We start from the raw sequence: 19,196 nt of genomic DNA, 5'->3' as shown, positions 1-19,196 counted from the left end.
AAAAAAGGAACATACCTGTCAAATTTCATGAAAATCTATTTCCGCGGTTCGCCGTAAATGCGCAACATATAAACATTTAAACATTAAGAGAAATGCCAAACCGTCGACTTGAATCTTAGACCTCACTTCGCTCGGTCAATAACAGCTTGGAAAAGTTCCATGCCATCTCGCACAGTTGTTATGGATAAATCTAATTCTTTGGAATCTTTCAAATACAAATTCCTCAATCTATATTTTCAATGTATCTCCTTGTTGACTGTGTACATGATTAAAATTTAATGTACGTTCCTAATGTTGAATCCACTTTTTAAATGGATTTTCATAAACTTTATCTTGTTGATGATCATATACTTGGGAGTATGTTAGTTCATACAAGAAAGTAGAATAATAAGGTAGCTTTTCAGGCTTGCTTTATCAAATCTCAAGGTCTTGTGGATGAGAAAAATAATTTAGACGCCACTTACAGCTTGTTGATACAGGTGGAAAACACTCGTGAAACAAGCTATAAATCAATCAATTGACTAATAGGTGGTGAGAAACTACTGTGATGAATAATGACTCCTTCCATTACGATTTTAAGATCGTGTTTACCATGATCAAATAATAAACTGATCTTAACAACCACACATCCACTTTGATCATTGAAAATATACTTATTTATTCCACAATGGGAGCAACAGGTAAAAACCCAAATATGCCCCCTTAACATCTCAATAAGACAAGTACAATTCGTATACAGAGAAAAAATTCACTGAACTAACATTAGAAAAACTACTTGAAAAAAAAATTATAAATGATATTGAAAAGTAGAGATGAGTGAAAGAAAAGTTGAGAAAAGACATGAAATGGTGATGGAGAGATGATAACAAGCAAGAATGAGAAGATGAAGAAGATGATGATGATAAATGCTAATGATAAACTATGACAATTGAGGGAGAATTAGGGGGCTATAACAATGTATAAGTGTAGGAATTCTGTGCATTCTCATTTTCAATTGTTTTGATTTTGTCTCAAAAGCAAAGTCACTTTGTGTTTGAAACTTGATTGACTATTGGAAAACACATCCACCCCCGACCCAAGTCCATTCCATTAGTTCAGTAGTCCATTCCAGTCCAGTCCATATAGTTGTGAATACTGTCGTTTGTCAACACCATAAACTAATATGAACTGATGAGCAACATCATTCACTAGTAATTGGGACTCTTGGGTAAAGAATTGAATCAGAATTTCAACTAATTTTTACTGAAAGAAGATAACGTGAAAAAAGTTGAAAGGCTGGAGCACTGAGACAATGATGAGAATTATAACATGCATGGTCAATCGTAGATCCACAGCATTTCAGATTCATGATAAATTTTTCAAACACTAGAAGATTATCAAGATTGGGTTAGAATAATGTGACTAGCAACTAGCTGGATTCATGATTTATTTTAGTGAATTTGAAATGTGTATGTGGAAATATCTGAAATTATTGTGGTTTCTAAATTGTACTTTTGATTCTCTTTATGACTGCTTCTAGTTCAATAATCACAAATCCAAATTCAAACTCTCCAAGCAATGATTTCAGCATAAAGTTTCAACTTTGAATGTTTGTTACAGTAGTACTTTCGTTACTTTTATTCAACAATTACTGTGTTACATGTTCCACTGAGAATTTTGATAAAATAATGCATAATCCTAGATCAATATTGTTGCTATTTGAGAGGAAAATTTTGACTTTTGAATAATTGGATATTATAATTTCCAGCATACAATTAATTTATTATTGAAGACCCTGACCAGAGTTTCCCAAGCATAATCCAGCATAAAAAATTTCAATTCAGTTCAAAGTTTGTATCCATGACAAAAAGGAGTCATCATGATGACTCCTCCGATAGGCTTGTCATTGTCAATTTACTGTACCAATGAATGATGGAGTTTTATGTTTAAAAAATGTAACATATGTAATTTAGCTGCAATTTCCAAGATAATTTGTAGAAATAAGCTAATTGTTACCGAACAGTTGTAATATTGATGATACAAATATAAAAATGATCAATATCAGGTACTTATTTGAAAATAATGTGATAAAATAATTGAATGAACGAAGCGAATTCTATGTTTCAAGTCAATCGGCGTTTGTATGTTTGTTTGTACCGCAGTTACAGTCGCAGTTATGGTCCGATTTGGATAAACTTTGGTATACAAGTAATTTGAAACAAGGCGCAGAAACGTATGTATTCAAAATTTTTAAATTCATTCCCGTTTCAAGATGGCGGCCCTTTATTCAGAAATTTTACCCTAAAAGTCAACCTAACTTTTCAATACTTTATCAGATCAGATTCAAATTGGGCTCATTCTTCTCAGCTCTTCAAAGCGGTATTATTTCATGTATCACATGTTGAAAATTTTCTTATTTTTGCATTTCGATTTTTTTTTCCAAGTCCCTAATTCAAGTTTCAGATTTTTTATCTTTTAAACCGTGCTTCCGAGCTCAAAAGTGTAGAGGACCTTTATTCTTCAGCGCTCCAAGGTGGTCTTATTTCATATATCACATGTTCAAAATTTCAAAAATTTAGAATTAAATAATCCCCCCTCCGAAAGTCACAAATTTCTAGTTTCAGATTTCTAGCTGTGCATCCTAGCTCAAAAGTGTAGGAAACTTCTATTTTCCAGAGCTCGAAGGCGGTCTTATTTCATGCATTACATGTTGAGGATTTTGATTTTTTGTAATTCAATAATTTACCCCAACCCCCCCAAGAACCACATTTCAAGTTTCAGATTTTTTATCTTTTTAAACGTGCATCCTAGCTCAAAAATATAAAGAACTTCTATTTCTCAGCGTCCACCACCGATCCTATTGCATTTATATCAGCATACTCTAAATCCAATTTGTATGTGTGTTTGTGTGTGAATAGGCGGGCGTGTGTCAATAGTGATTTTAGTGAGTGTAGCGAATTCTACTGTTCTCTGAACTACTTGTTCATTCATGACTAATCACTATTCATCTCATTTCTTAGAAAATTTTAATTCCAACTAAGTGAATTCCTGATGTTTACAATGCCAATGGTGAATAAAATGACGTAAATTTATGCATTTACAATGAGAGCCTGCTGTGGGCGTAGATTTTTACTGACCAGCTGATGGCTACTCGCACGTGATTGGTCGACCTAGAAGATATCGTGTGACTCTAAATTGGCATTCACCAATAAAATCAGAGAGGGGCGTTTCGAAACAAATTGCTTGTTCATTGCATGTTTTGCATTAGGATTTCATTGAAAGAAAACAATTTTATACTGTTTGCGGAAGAGAATAAATTGTATTTATTGGTTTTCAAAACTGTCAAGAAACAGAAAAAACTTTGTTTAGTTCGGTTGAAGAAACGTCTTCCTGGTCTAGTTTTGACTAGAATTCACATCAAATCAAAAATTGATTTCAATAACAAGAGAGTATCCATAGGAATTGAAATATATCATGAAACGCGAAATATTTTAACAATGGAATGCACAACAAGCATATGACAAAAACACTTTTGTTTAGAATCTCGATAAAGAAAAAATGGAGATTTTTCCTTCATTACTCGAGAATAAACTGTATTCGGATTGAATAATACCATAGTTATGTAGGATAAGTCTTCCACTTGAGTTCAGAATGGATTTTCCTGGCATAAGATTAGATCTTGAATGCAAACTACTGGATATCGCTTGGCGACAAAAGAGTAGAAATGTACTACACAATATGTTCCTGATTATCTGAATAATGATTAGAAGTAACTCTGAAGTTGAACTGATTCGATAACTGTTTCTCTCAAAAATCACTTGCATACCAGTAAATAAAGTAAGGTCAACTTAAATAAGAAAAGAAAGAAGAATGAAAACAAAAAAGATTCACTTTCCAAACATTAACACATATTTCTTCTACACAGAAAAAAGATAACTGTATCGTTTGTTCAAACAATGAAAACAAAGAGCAACTTTACTTATTTCAACATTTTTATTCAGGATGATGTTTTCCAAGACAGTCACATAATAAGTGGTGACTTTGGTAATGCTCAATATAGCCTAGACAGAACCTATTTGGTCAGACATGAATGGCAACTTATCAAGATTCCAGACATTTGAAGGTGAGGACACTAATAAGATGAACATTTTTTATTCCAACATTATGATAATGGATGCGAACCTCAAACAGGAAACTGATTCAAATAATTATTCACTTCTGGATCGTGAATTACTTGTATCTTCACTGAAGAATGCAGGAATACCACATGAGAAATAGCTGGAGATAAGTAGATAGCACTTGGTTGCAAGTAATGTGAAGCTATTTGAACCGGTTCTGAAGAGCTAATACTTTTGCCTTCGCGGATAGATGATACCTATGAGAGAGACCACAATCTACAGTGGATATCCGTAACAATGGAATAGTACTATCTCTTGTTTCATACATTTGCGATTCATGTAGTGAGAATTCATCATATATGTTCAGTGTATGTTCATCAATGGCACATTTATCTAATGAGGTTGCGTGCTAGTTTTTTCTTTTACCCTCTAACAAATCATTTTTTTTCTGAGCAGAAGGTATGATATCTTGATTTCTATAACACTTGAAGGGACGACAGGCTTCAAGTTAAGCATATCATAATGATCGAGTTGTAACCAAAACATTAATTTTAACAAGGAAGATGAAGGAAGTACTATGCTCAAATGGTTATATGAGAATGAGAGTCAATATGATCCATCCAAAGTGTTCAAACTATAAAATGTTTGGAAATTTTTGCAATGAGGTGGTTTGAATGCTGCATTCATTGATAAGGGAACAAGAAATGTAAATTTATTGAAGCAAAACAAAGAAATTCAATTAATTCAGTGTAACAATGGAGAAGATGAATCTTTGAAAAACGTATAGTCACAACATAATTATCAGTTATCTGTGATTTACAGATTCCAAATGTGTGTCAAGTAGTGAGAGTTCAGTTTTTTTAGCATTTCGAAATACTTTCCTTATTTTCTGAAGAGTAGAGTGGAGTGTTTTATATTGATGAGCGTCACAGTGACTTGAAAGGGATGTGAGAATATTATGATGAAGAGCACAATAATCAATTGATTTACCCCTACTGGAATCAGAGATTTGTTAGATCCCAATAGATCCCCAAGTTTCAAAACAGGGAATTATACAAATAAAGTTTCATTATTTTCAGTCATTCTCTTTATATGCAAGTCTATTTTCTATTATCCGTAAAAGCTTGACGCACAGAGAACGTGGAGGCATGGAAAATCATCTACTTAAAATTTAGTAGATACTTGTAGACATCGATACTTCCCTTGATTCCTTCCAGATAGAAATAGATTGATTGATTGATTGAGTACTTTATTTATGTAGATTACAAAATATACTGGCTTATACACTTATATACAATAGCTTACAATACAGCAAAATTATAGATGAATTTACATAATATAGACTAAGAAAATAATTATTGAACTGTATATGATATGAAAAAGCAATTTGTAATATAATAACTATAGATAGTTATATTGTTATGCATCTACATAAATTGGCAGAGCTTTGGACATATCAATGTCTATTCTTCGGAAAGAATATTAAAAATATCCTCCCCACTAATTCTCTACCAATAGGAAGGATAAGAAAAGGTATAAGAAGATTCTTGTAACAATGATTGAGGGACCTTTGAAATACCGATACCATCCAAATATATATATTCTTTATAGAATATATATACCAATAATATGTTATAGGAGGAGACTTGAATCTATCTGTACTTTAATTTGGAAATTCAATACTTGTGGTAAGGAAAATGTTCTTGTAATTCTGTGGAAGTTAAAGAAACTTCTAAAAATGTGTAATATATTTACACACGCATACGAATAATATTATGTGAGGGAACAATATTTAAACCAATTGTTATTTTGAGATTTGATACTTACCAATGTTACAAGTAAGATTCCTGTGGTATCTTCTAAATAGAGAAATACCTTCTAATGAGATGTGGATCTAATAATGCCATCAATCATAAGTTGAGGAAGGTGACTTGAATTCATTTGTAAACTTCTTTGAAGATTCAAAACCATGTTAAAATTCTATAGGAACTGCCACTGTGCCAGCATGCGAGTGGGAGACATATCAACAAGTAGTGATAAGATATTGAGACTGACCGTTGATGTGTGTTTTATTAGACGATGCAGACGACAGTATCCATTATCAGCACAACAAACGGGAACCAATCGAGAAATAGAAGTGCGGCAATAATCTGAAGAATACACTGTCACTCTTAACATCACACACAAATACACACAGATGTCACAGTGCTACAGTTTATTTACAACGATTATAATGCACACAGGTAAACAACTCTGCCGACACTACATTGCGCGCAACTAACTTGAGTTTGTTGTTGGCGGCGCTTCACTCACTGTACTTCGCCGAAGATAACCTGACTTTGCTCAGCGCCACCTGGCGGCAATGTACCGAACTAACACGCTGTCCTACGCCAACATGAGATGAGAGGAACCTTACCCAACCCCCTGCCAACAACATCTCACCTTGCTAATATTGCCAATATCTTTCCGGTTGAACTTACGGCCAGAGAAGATGAGAGTAGTCTGTAGTGGAGCCAAAGCCGAAGAGCCCCAGACAAGATAAGAGTGAGCTCCGGAGAGCCACCAGAGCAACGCAACCATCTGCCGTCAAATTCCTATCACAAATCACACAGTTCATTACGTATTCCGCGCTGTCTGCACACATGTGGACCATTGTCATGGAGATGTGATGTTTTCGAAAATCTCCAGAAAAAGAGTTCTGCCAGCTCACTACTTGGTATTCTACAAGACCAGGTGCGTGGATTGCATTTCGCGAGACCAAGGTTTCAAGCTTCTTAATTTTTAATAATGAAAACAGGACTGTCAAAACTGCATGAGTAGAGGCGAATATGATTTTTTTGAAATTCTTATTTGTGAGATCTTCTGTGCTACTAAATTGTCTTTCGATAAACTTTCTGTAGATTCCGTAACATGCATTCTATTTGGTCTACTATATTATGCACACTAGGCATTTCTCTTATCAGATACTGCAAGCAAATATCTATTCAAAAGCTATATTCCAAATTTTTCAAAGGATGATTTCCTCAAGCTTTCCACTAGTGTGTGAGTAATGTGATGACACAAAACAAACAGACACTCAATTTAGCAACCATGGAATACTTCTGGCAGCAGTTAACAACCATTGGTTGGTAGCATCTTATTCGACAGAACTATTCAAATAGTCTATTAACTATAAACTATTCAAATAGTCCAGTCAAATGGTCGATTTTCAGGTAACAACCCCAAAAGAATTTTTCTCGACGGTCCTATATGTATTTTGAGCTGCTGAATTCGAATCTAAAATTTTCTGACACGCCAGAGGGCGGCTTCATCCCCAAAACCCCTAAAATTTTGGAGAAAAATCACATTAAGATAAAGATAATAAAATTTCCAATAAATTGAGTGGTAGCGGAGGATTCTAACCGTTCTTGGATTTTTATCTGAAGTATTTCACAAGATACGCAACTTTGATTATGCTAAAAATTTGTGATACGTTAATAATTTTCACAGTCTTGCATATTATTTAAAGTTGCTTATCTTGTGAAATACTTTAGATAAAAAAAAGAAAAAGTAGTCAAGGTTGTAGAGAATTGTCTCTTCTTTTCGCTCCCATAAATGGTTTTCCTGACTTCAATACCGTTCAAAAGCCAATTGAAAAAATGATTATTTTCATTTTCTCATTTTTTCTGTGTTATTACTGTTATTCAAGAGTATCTAAAACGAGTGAGATACATTATAGAAACTTGCGATTAGTCTCAAATGAAAGAGAATTACATGTTCTATAGGCTATGTTGCCTTAAATACATCTTGCATAACTGTTTATTATCGAAAAACTGTCGAGACTGTGAAAATGAGGAAAATATTGCAAATTTCTTGATTTTTTGAAACAAACGTAGCTCACCTCACGATCATATTTTTACAAAATTCATTCACCTCAAGAGGAGAAAGAGGAGATTCTGTTCTTCAAATCAAGACCAAGTACCATTTTTTATCATTTCGAGTTACCGAGATACACAGTTTTGAATATAGAAATTGGTCATTTTTCAGTATATCCAAATATGGGCTAAAATACACTGTAGGAGAAATTTTATTTTCCATCAAATTCCAGTTATGATACATGATTTTCAACCGCCTTGATGAGCTGAAAAGAATGAGCTGTAGTACGAGGAAATCTGATCATTTTATCAAAAGTTATAAGTTTTTAAACTTTTGATTCTCGACCTATCTTTGTGACGTACACCCCCACTAGGGAATACTGAAATTAAATGTTTCTAACGGATGATTCTCATAGAAAAACCCCTCATGAGATTATTTCAGCCGAAATATGTATTTTTTTGTTAGGAAGTCCTTGAAAAGGTATTATAATGAAAAATTTGTATTTTGGCTGTAGGACATGATTTTCTATTTTTGGGTATTTTCCCCCTCCCACCACTAATAAATTCGAAAATTCCTAAGGAGACCTGTTTAGAATTGACTATTCTTTCACGTTATGTATGGGTTTCTATCTGTACTAGAAAAATATCCAAGTTGAATAGGGTAGACGTAGTAGGTTTGCATAATTTTGAAAACCTATTAAAAAATACCCTTTTTTTGAAAATTTGTAGCTCCGGAACCAAAAATGGTAGCCGCTACCACTCATTTTATTGGAAATTTCATTATCCTCAATTTTGTAGAGAATGATTTTTCTCCAAAAACTGGAAGTTTTCGAGATTAAATGGAGAAATTAAAAAAGTCCGAAGTTTTAGGGGGTTTTGGGGGTGAAGCCACCTCTGGCGTGTCAGCAAATTTCAGATTCGAATTCAGCGTCCCAAAATACATATAGAACTGTCGAGAAAAATTCTTTCGGGGCTGTTTCCTGAAAAACGACCATTTGACTGGACTAAAACTTTCTGTTTTTTATTTGTGTTGTCTATCCTTCTCCTTCTTTAATTCAAGGTTTAGGCTCTTGCCTGTTCCGACTCACAACAGTATATTAAATCTATCTATTATAGTGCAGTATTCTTAAATTAAATGATCATTAAATAAGTTATCCATCGCTCATATTTTATTGCCAGCTTTTCCGATGTCTACCTATATCTCTTTTTCCTATAGGGTTCTGTTGCATATTTCATAATAGAATAACCATCTTTCACTCCACATACAGTCGTTAAAATCATATTTAAGTTGAATTTTTGATAATGTAGAACTTCATATGAAGAAATATATTACATTATAGAAGTTTAGATGAACAGGAAAACCGAAAGCCAACTGTAGAGGAAATATGAATAATGTAATTCTTTAGAATGTGACGTTCGTAGTGCATAACCTGAAGCTGTAGAGCGGCTTTATAAAATTTTAACCAAGACTCATATGGAAATCAAATAACTTTATGCTCTTTATCATAGAACTGACTACAAAATAATATGCAATATTTTATCCTTGTTGAATATTGAAACTTCTGAGACTAAGCAGTTGCGATCCTGTTGTTGAAATGAGATCATCGTAACGTAATTTGATTCGTTCATTGGTTTTCTTGGCATTGGTTCCGTTGCAGATTGGATGTTATGCCAATACAGGATGGCACAGGGAGGGGAAATTCTGAATGTTACAGTTCACAACTATGTAAAGACAGTAGGTACAACAACAGACTGCAAAGGCCGAATGAGACAAAATCTTTCTCATGTCATCTTAGAAAGTGAAGAGTTACAATTTTGAACATTTCAATTGATGCAGATGCAATTGGACGAATACATGCAATTCCATTAGTGAGTCACTAACCATAATTAATTAGTAAAAATACATTATAAAAAATTCCCAATTCCCTGCACCATCCAAAACAGGCTATGAACGCCAAATGTAAAGACATATATTTATAGATAGATAGCAGAAGAAGAGAGGAGAGAGAGTGCTTGAAGTTAAACATTGACAAAAGAACTAATATTCAAGTATTATAGAGCATGATTTAATAAAGGCATTCAAAGACGGATTGAAGAGATCGATATCACGAGATACTGTGTTGAAGAGTATCTGTGTTGGAGTGTTGTTATTGTAAAATTTTACTATCCATAGGAGATCCATAATCCAAGAGAGATTTAAGAATCAACTTGATTCGACTCTGACTTTCAACTTTGATTGCGATGATGAGACACATATTGCCTTAATGTTTAAGAATAATTTTGATTTTAGTTGTCTCAACATAGATAATTTCAGTAGCCTAATACAGAGTTGTAATGATGATTATAACGATGAGATACTGTATTATATATTGCCAATGTAAATTAAATTTAACGGCATTTCTAAGACACTCAATATCTTTTGAATCGAATACAAACTTTACAACCTGAAAAGCATTGGCCTAGATTATAGCATGAAGCGACATTACAGCACCAAGAATGACATTAAGCCTTGATAATAATCCGATACTTGTGTGATGCTGGCAGGAAGTGAAACGATTTTATAAGCTTAGTGTAGATTAATGTCATGCGCTTCTTACTTTTTAGACGCGTTTATTTCAATAATTTAAAAGTCATATTGAGGCCTTATGGAGTTATGCTTTGTTGTTACGGTGCGCAATGGACCAATGACAGCTTTCCATGGTCCGAGTTATAGCATTGGCCCACTTTAATGAAGAAGCAGATAAGCGGTAATTTTCCTGGAAAGTGAATTCGCGCCATTTAAACTTGACAATCAACTTGGACTTTTTTCGATAAGACAGTGCGTGTTAGCCGAACAAAAGGTTCACGACTGAAGGTTGCCTGCCAGTCCAAGTTAAACATTATTAGTTCCTATCTTCCAACTACGGAAATATCGGAAACAAAAAACGAGTCACTAATATTATTATTAGCTTGTTTTCATTGTCATACTGTATTATTATTGATCTTCGAATCATTTAACAGAAAACTTTCATCAAATTTTTAATGAAACCAGATTTGAAATTCAAATGAGATTGCATGTTAATTGCCTTATATGTGCTTATTTTTTATATACAGTAGGTACAAGGAAATTCATATTGTTTTGCTGATACATTGAGCTGGGAAAAATTATACATCAGTTTCATATTCTATTGTTTTGTCGTATTGAATAATTTTACTACTAGGCTCACTGAATATTTTTTCTAATTATTGTATTGTTTATAATGGTGGGCTCATATTCAATTTTCTTTTTATGACTACTAATTATTAAGACATGATAAAAATTATAAAGTACCCTTTATTTTAACACAACACAACTATAGTTTAAACTGCTGTTCAAAGCTATTTTCAAGTGAAAATGGATTGAATAGACCACGCATCCAATAAATGCTAGTTTATGTTCATGTGATGATAAATATTTCATTTGATAATTATTTGCTATGCTCATATATGATATTGTACTATATTGCTGAAACTATTCTTGTACTATAATATAAGCTTGAGCTGGCACCCTCATGCCTCCTTTGGCATTTAGAACCCTCCCTTTTCTAATCGAATGTCATATTTGAGAATGTTTTTATTTTATTCCATATTTATCATTCCATCAGTACAAACTTATTACTGCTCATGAATATAAATTCACTACAAAGGATAAAAGTCTAAAATGAAATAATAACAGTTGTACAATAATTTTTGGCTTCAGAATGGAACAGAGTGAACTCCATAGAATTCCACAGCTTTTCAAGAAGGAAGCTTGATGAGTAATTTTATCCTTTACAGAGTACTATTGTTTTCTGAAAAACTAAACTATTCTTTGAAACCAACGTCCTAATAGTTTATAGTTGGTTAGTTGGAATTCAGATCTACAAAAAAAAAGAATGAATTCGAAAATGATGTTGAATGAAGTGTCAACTAATGGTTTTGGATATATTGGGATGAAGACGAAGACTGGTAAATTAATTTTGAAAATGAAAATGTTATATAGATAAGAAAAATTGATTAGGGTGATTCAAAAGCTTCGCCAAACCGGTTAAACAATTATAATTTCACTCGTCAGTACCTGGCACAGGATTATGTACGGTACTGCGATTATTCAGCAATCTATGGAGAAGATGTCTTGATTGTAAGTGTGAATATAATAAATATTATCTGGGTCTTGCTGCTCCAAGATCCACTCTCACGTGCACATCTTAGTTTACATTTGTCTCTCGGCTCCCATAACAGACGGTGTTGTGACAAATAATGCGCACAAATTTTTTCCTGAGGGACAGAAAAAAGTATCTACTATCTGGAACTATTACTCAGGTATCAGAACAGTATCACCAGCTATTCTCTGTATTGTCTTTTTGGAGTTACGTAAGATTACCCTTAGCTAAAATTATCCCTCAGCTAAGACAGTAGCACCAGCTATTCTCTTCACCTTCAACCACAATAATTGATAAGACATAGAATGTGAATTAATTAGCCAGTCCAAAACCTTAAAGAAGTGTGATGGAAAACAATAATTATAATAAAAATGACAATGTAATACGTTTCTCGTTAACGAATTTATATCCTTTAAATAAGTATTTCCATACATTATTCCTACTTTCTGGCTCCTTACAGGATCTCTAAAAGAAAATATTAAATAATTTGTCTTTCAAATATTCAAAAGACAGTCTCACTTCTGAATTCAGGTTGCTCTTAGAAATGAGATAATCTAAATGAGAAACGGAAAGGCAAAATGACTGATAATGAGTCCAGTATTATGAATTTACTCGCGGTTCGTTCAGCTACCTGAATGTAGTTGTTCAGGTAGACGAGACCCTTTCTGTATCCTTAGTAAAACTTGTCGGCATGTATCTCGGAATTCCAGTTGGGTTCACTTGTCACTGAGCGCATTCGTCATGTAACCGAGCAGACTATAGATGTAAAGAATAACTATGATAGTTCAATAATTCTAGGCCTAGCTTGATGCTTCATTTATAGCACAGGCAAATAATAGACTTTTCTACTTCTCTATAGTTACAATGACATTTGGATAGAAAAGAGGAGGTACCACTGTCATAGACAATAACTACATAGTTATATTCTATTACATACAGTGTTGTATTCTATAAACTTATATTCTATGAGTAATTCTCTATATTCAGGGAACAATAAGTTTTGCGCACACCTACCGGTATAATAAGAGCTATTACAAGATTTTGGTAGAGAAATATTGAAAAAGCTATCATAAAAAAAAACGATTCTATGCTCGGATTATTGTTTATGAAGTGACTTTTGTTCAGCGGTAACGGTTTCTTTTGCCTTTGCGGAAATAGCTGGAATTCTACTTGGAAAAACTAAGAAGAATAACCTTCAAGGTAATACTAATTTCACGGATTTATTGCTACCAATTACATGCAATGTAAAATGAATATTAGTTTAATGCTATTATGTCAATTATTGTGTGCTGCACTTCCTTTGTTGTGAATGTGACACATCCATTTGATTTTTGATAAACATTCATATTTCAGATCAATAAAAATAAATTATTGAATTTTTAATAGGCTAAAGACAAATATGTCAAATGATTGGATAATATTTGAAAGTGGTGTAGCGAAGAGGGGGGGGGGGTTTCTGGTTACAACTCCAACTCCCCCGATGAGTCCGAAATAGGGGCTCAAAAATACAAGATAGCCCCCCACCGCTCATTAACATTAATGAAGTCTATAGGGGCCCAACAAAACCCCCCTATGCTACTGAGGGTTTGCAGTTGATAGACATATATTTACAGTTCAAGAGTTTTCAAAGCACTTTTCTAATTTATGGATCACAAATTCATTACAATAATGTTATAATTTGTAATGATTGAGAATCATGATTCAAACCACGTTCAATAATGTATTTCATTAGAATTAAATAGCGTCACCCGGAGTGGCGTTCTCTACCGCTATGTCACTTTGTCCCACTTCGCGGGAAAATATTAAAATCCGTTAATCTCCGATTTCCGTTATACGGAATCGATGTTCAATATCGATAGCCGTACCCTTATCATTATTGAGGTTCTACAATCGAAATCTTGTCGACTATCGATATCTTAGTTGAACTATCAAAATAAAACAAAACTGTTTGCTTCATCTTGTGATTTCGTTGTCATAGAACTTTGTATTGGAAAACCTATTTCCAAAATACTTATGGTTATATATATAGGTTATTACATTTTCTGTTTTGCCTTTTTCTAATATTCAAATTGATATATCCATAGTTGAGCTGGTTCGACTATATAGGTTGGAGACCTAACAAATATCTAGGTTGAAGACCTATATAGTAACAGAGTAACAGAACCCTAATATAGTTGAACACAAGAAGGTCTTTTTGATTATACTTTCTGGTTATTTTGTCTCGGTATAAAAATTAAGTATTATATTTTGCAGAATATGATGCTGAAACAATGAATAATATGATAAAAATGTATTTTATCGAATGGAACAAAGTTTTATTACATATTAATACTAAAAAGTATAATAAATTTCAAGTCCTGAATATTCGTTTTTTGCTGATTCTGCAGCTGCAACATGCCTCGACGCTACAAAAGATCTTTGGGCAGGTTTCTTTGAAACAATTATCAAGTGTACTTTATTTGTTTTCAATCTTTGAAATATCCATTTTGAAGGTTAATAGTTGATTCCACCATAGAGTAAGGGATTATTATTTTATATTAATGAGATTATTTCTGTCATCTCTGGTTTCACTTCATCTAACTCTTAAAAATTAACTTGTTAACTTGAATCCATAATATTTTTCCAAATATAGATGAAGCCACCCCAACCCGTGAGTAGCATCTTCAAAAAAATATATCTTTTCCTGAATGAACAGAATGACTATTTACTTTCTCTATTGGAAAATACTCTTTGAACATTGCAGAATACAATAAGAAATATTGCAAGTGATTTCTCTCAACTTAAGTATTGATTGCAATCTATTTAAATTTCAACTCCTAAATATTGGTACAGAGCTACCGTATTAATAATAATTATGCTTCTTATCTATGCGTGTGTGATCCATATTCTACAGAGTTAAAACCGCAGTAGAGCTGAAAAACTATGTTCATTTGCTAAAGAATTTTTGAGCCAGAAAAATAAATTATTATTTTGTTCAACCTCTGGATAGAGCAGTACAGTGAAGTTGAATTGCAGGGCGATGAATATGTTGGATAGATTCTCTAAAATTTGTATTCTCAAATTATAGGGTCAAAATGTGAATATTACATACTCAATGAATTTAATTGCTAGTTCTCATACCAATAATCGGACTCCACGACAAGAGCAAACTTCATCAACAGTACTCACCTGCAAACACAAATAATACATTTTCAAAAAAGCATAATCACATTTTTTTAATAGATCTCCATCCCAGCAATTATTATTGATTTGATGAAAATGATCAACAATACTTTTTTTTTACAGCTGATGAATTTACAAATTAATTATGAACATGGAAATCTCTCCAGGAAATGGATGGTAGAATTTATTTCTTTCACAGGAAATTCTAGCGGAATCACGAGCAATGCTTCAGAGGAGTATGAACAACTCGTCACAACGTCTACAGAAGTGTATGGTCAAAAACGGACAACATTTAACAGATGTTATTTTTCGTACGTAATCAATGTTTTAATTTTTTCCTCTTCAATTTTTATAATGGCAACCTCAAAAGTACACACTAAAAGGATAAATTTCGAGTTTCGTTTAAAAATGAGTGTGTAACTGTTATTTCAAATCATCCATACCTCCGTGCTCAACCCTATCTGCCGAGACCGACAGTTCAAATGCCCTTCCGAAAACGGGATTGACCTGGCTAAAATCTGAAAATAAATTTTCCACCTATAAAATAAATATCTATCTATTTCTGAAAGAGGTTAGATCACAGAACTTTTACTCGTTAGAAGATCTTAGTTCTAGGTTTCGATATTATTTCAAATTATTGACAAAATGACAATTATTGTCAAGTGTCGTGTATATAATGAATAGCTGGCGTGCTCCGCCCTTTGAACCCTGAATCATCCAGAATTGAGATCAGACGCGCTTCACTCGCCTCCATTCTTCACTTCAGCTTGCTTCCTCCCGTCAAATAGTCAAATACAGACTTGCATATGTATACTCTTTCCAGTTGACTGGATCAACGCAGAAAACTGCTGGAAAATGGCAATTTTGGTCGTATTACTAGCAAATATTTGATTACAATGGTGATTCTATCATTCAAAAAAAAAAAACCAGATAGCGCTATCATCTTTTAGCTCCGCAACATTACCAGATCGAATTCAACAATGAAGAGATATAATTAATTTGAAAAAAAATCAAATACAATCTATAAATATAATTTATTATTTTCAACAGCAATGAACAGTATTATATCATTATATACCCGTATCAGCTATCCTCTATAGGAGACAGTGGCAAGGCAGAGAATCGGCATCGCTGTCCTTCAATCTTTCTCCACTGTCATTATAACGTAGACCTCACTATAGATAGATACTTCATTAATAAAGGAATTTCTCCAAAAGTCCAAAACTCCATAATTCAAGCTTTCGTTTTTTATGTCAAGAATATTCATTGAAATGAAATGAAAAAGATTGAAATACCAAGTATCATTAATTTCATTTCAACGCGGAAGAATAGTCTATTTCACTCAAGGTTGAATGGTATTACTTAATTTCTCCTGCTTCATTACAACTAATAATCCTGCTGTTAATCATTCTTGCATTTCCGATGAAATATGGGTCTGCGCTTAATAAGAAATACTCACGACTAATGGAAAATCAAGGCTGTATATCCAAAATATTTACAAGTTCAATCAGTTAATGAAAGCACAAGTAAAATGCAACAATTCACTTATTATTACTCGAATTCCTCCTATTGTATTTCATTTCAGATTCATAAGTACAGTTTGAACGAGAATATAATATTATATAAGTTTTTCAATACCCTATTCCAGTTCCTATCAATAATGTACCAAGATTGTGTCTGGAGTATCTCTGGATACTACAATACAAAAATACAGCGAAGGAATTAATAAGAACAATAAAAAAACTTGTAGTACCCTCTATTAGAAACTTTAAAATATTTTAATATTCCATATAAAGCATGAAAATGACCTATGGTCGAAACTAGTCGTTAAAATATTTTAATAAAGGGTACTACAGGTTTTATATTGTTTTTATTAATTTCCCTGCTGTATTTTGTATTGACGTATTAGCGGTCATGGTGTGAAACATGCCAAGTATAAACTATGATGTATATACATACATGAATGATCATAAAACAATAATTTATCAGTTCAATTTGCATAGATTGAGGAGCAGCAGACCTCCTTGACCTTGAGGGGTCAACCGAACATCTTCAATCTTAAATGGAAAAAGAATAGGTGAAGGCTATCTTTCCTTACATGTAACTCATCTTGGACTAGATTTACTGTTAGTTGTTGTGCTCTCGCTTATAAGTATAGTCTTACAGACTTTATTCAATATCAGAATGAGAATAATTTAATGGTTTGATATTATTCGAGCCATTTTGAGAGTTGACAGAGCTTTTCCGTAGATGAAGTGAAATCGAAAATATACCAAACTCAATTCGAAAACATCATCTTAATATGAATAATAAAGTAATGATTTGTCGAGTTTTCTGAATAAAGACAACATAATGATAGAAAATATGTTTTTTTTAGGTAGAAATACGAATTCGGGGAAATATTCTAGTACTATGTTACTATGGCTGATCTTATTATGTAGGATTAATGGGGAATATAAGAATACTAACATTCACTATGTTTCCTAAATTTGATGTCTTATTTCATGATTGTGTTCCTCATTGAACTGGGAATGCTTATTCTGTGCGATCTATACATTTGAAAGGTTTCTGTAATGGTTTTTTGCGAAGTTCTTTTTAAAAGAGTAATAATATTGAAAAAATTATTGTTCATATATCCCTTTTTCACTTTTCAACTCTCAATGCGTTCAATTATTGGCTTATTTTCAGCTGAGGGAACTTACTTTTCCAATAACTCTGAACTCCTCTACAGTAACATCTTAAACAATACCTTTTACATACCGTTAAATAAGATTCAAATGGAACATGGAATGCTACAAAATGAGATAGACATGTGCCTCAAGATTATAGTGCAATGTTACAGAGCTTGCTGTTATTTTAGTTCATTTTTCATGAGTTCCACGGAATTTGCGTTCCCTGTAGACGAATAATCACGATTTAGGAACAGTTGCTGAGAACAATACTTCAATTCATGCAAATCACCGGTACGCTCGCTGCGCATTCCTCCTCAGTTACAAGAAGCAAGTACGATCATGGAAATATGCTCGCTCCTTCTCACTCTTCTATACTCTACCACACTTCTCCCCCTCAGAGTTACTCACAAAGCTCAACCACTCCTTCTTCATTACTCCTCAAATTTCTTCTTATCGTTACATCACTCCACATCTCCACACTCCTCCTCCTTCATCTGTCTCTCTCCTCAATTTTCCATTATTTTATTTATATTCGTCTTCTCCTCTTCTTTGCACACCTTCCCACTTTCTTTCATTCTTCTCAAATCCTCACTATTTCACCACTTCAATTTCTCCGCATCATTCCTCATTCCTCCCCCAATCACCTCATTCTACCTTTCTCCTCTTTCCTTCTCACTTCTCTACTCTCATTCATTCTTGTTTTTCTCCTTACTATCCATTACTTCTCCCCAATTCTTCCTCCTCCTCTCTCCTTCTCAGTCCTTTTACTCACATATCCTTTTCCCTCCTTCTGTCTTCTTCAACTCATCCTTTCTCTCTCCTCACTCTTCCTCTATTCTCCACATTCCTGCTTTCTGCTCACGCCTCTCCTTTTCTCTGAAATCTTAGATATTCAAGTTCTCTCTCCATCACCTCCTCTCTCTTTCATTCTACGTTCTTATCCCTTCTTCTCTTCTCTCCTCCTCATTTTTCCTCGCCCCTTTCTTCTTCTTCTCTCTTCTTCCCTCTAACCCACTCTCTCCTTCATATACCTTCTCTCTTCCTCCTTCTCTTTCCTTCTCCTCACTCCTTCTCTGTCATCAATCCCTCCCATCACCTCCTCTTTTCTGCACAGTCCTTAGGCCTACTATTTCTTCTCTCATCCCATTTCTCTCTCACTGATCCACATGCTCTCAGGTAGGGGGGGAAATCTTTATTGGCCTCTGAAAGCTAACCAGTTACATGTTCCTGCATTTTCAGTACCTGCAAAAT

At 33.6% G+C, this 19,196-nt stretch overlaps 1 protein-coding gene across 4 annotated transcripts in view; it reads right to left on the bottom strand.

Moving 5' to 3' along the window:
• The window catches only part of LOC111047722 (serum factor response D), a 282,522-nt gene that overhangs the window by 153,986 nt on the left and 109,340 nt on the right, over window positions 1-19,196 (bottom strand). For 2 of the 4 annotated variants that reach the window (XM_039422462.1, XM_039422464.1), the window contains exon 1: window positions 6,153-6,496. The exons of the other annotated variants lie outside the window; for them this stretch is intronic. The gene's annotated coding sequence lies outside the window, so the exon portion shown is untranslated. Of the gene's footprint in view, window positions 1-6,152; window positions 6,497-19,196 lie in introns of those variants that run through there. 4 annotated transcript variants of the gene reach the window in all.

The sequence above is a fragment of the Nilaparvata lugens genome, chromosome 2 (genome assembly GCF_014356525.2).
Source record: "Nilaparvata lugens isolate BPH chromosome 2, ASM1435652v1, whole genome shotgun sequence".
Taxonomy (NCBI): domain Eukaryota; kingdom Metazoa; phylum Arthropoda; class Insecta; order Hemiptera; family Delphacidae; genus Nilaparvata; species Nilaparvata lugens.
The sequence above is the reverse complement of the archived record's forward strand: the minus strand, read 5'-3'. Positions and strand labels throughout refer to the sequence as shown.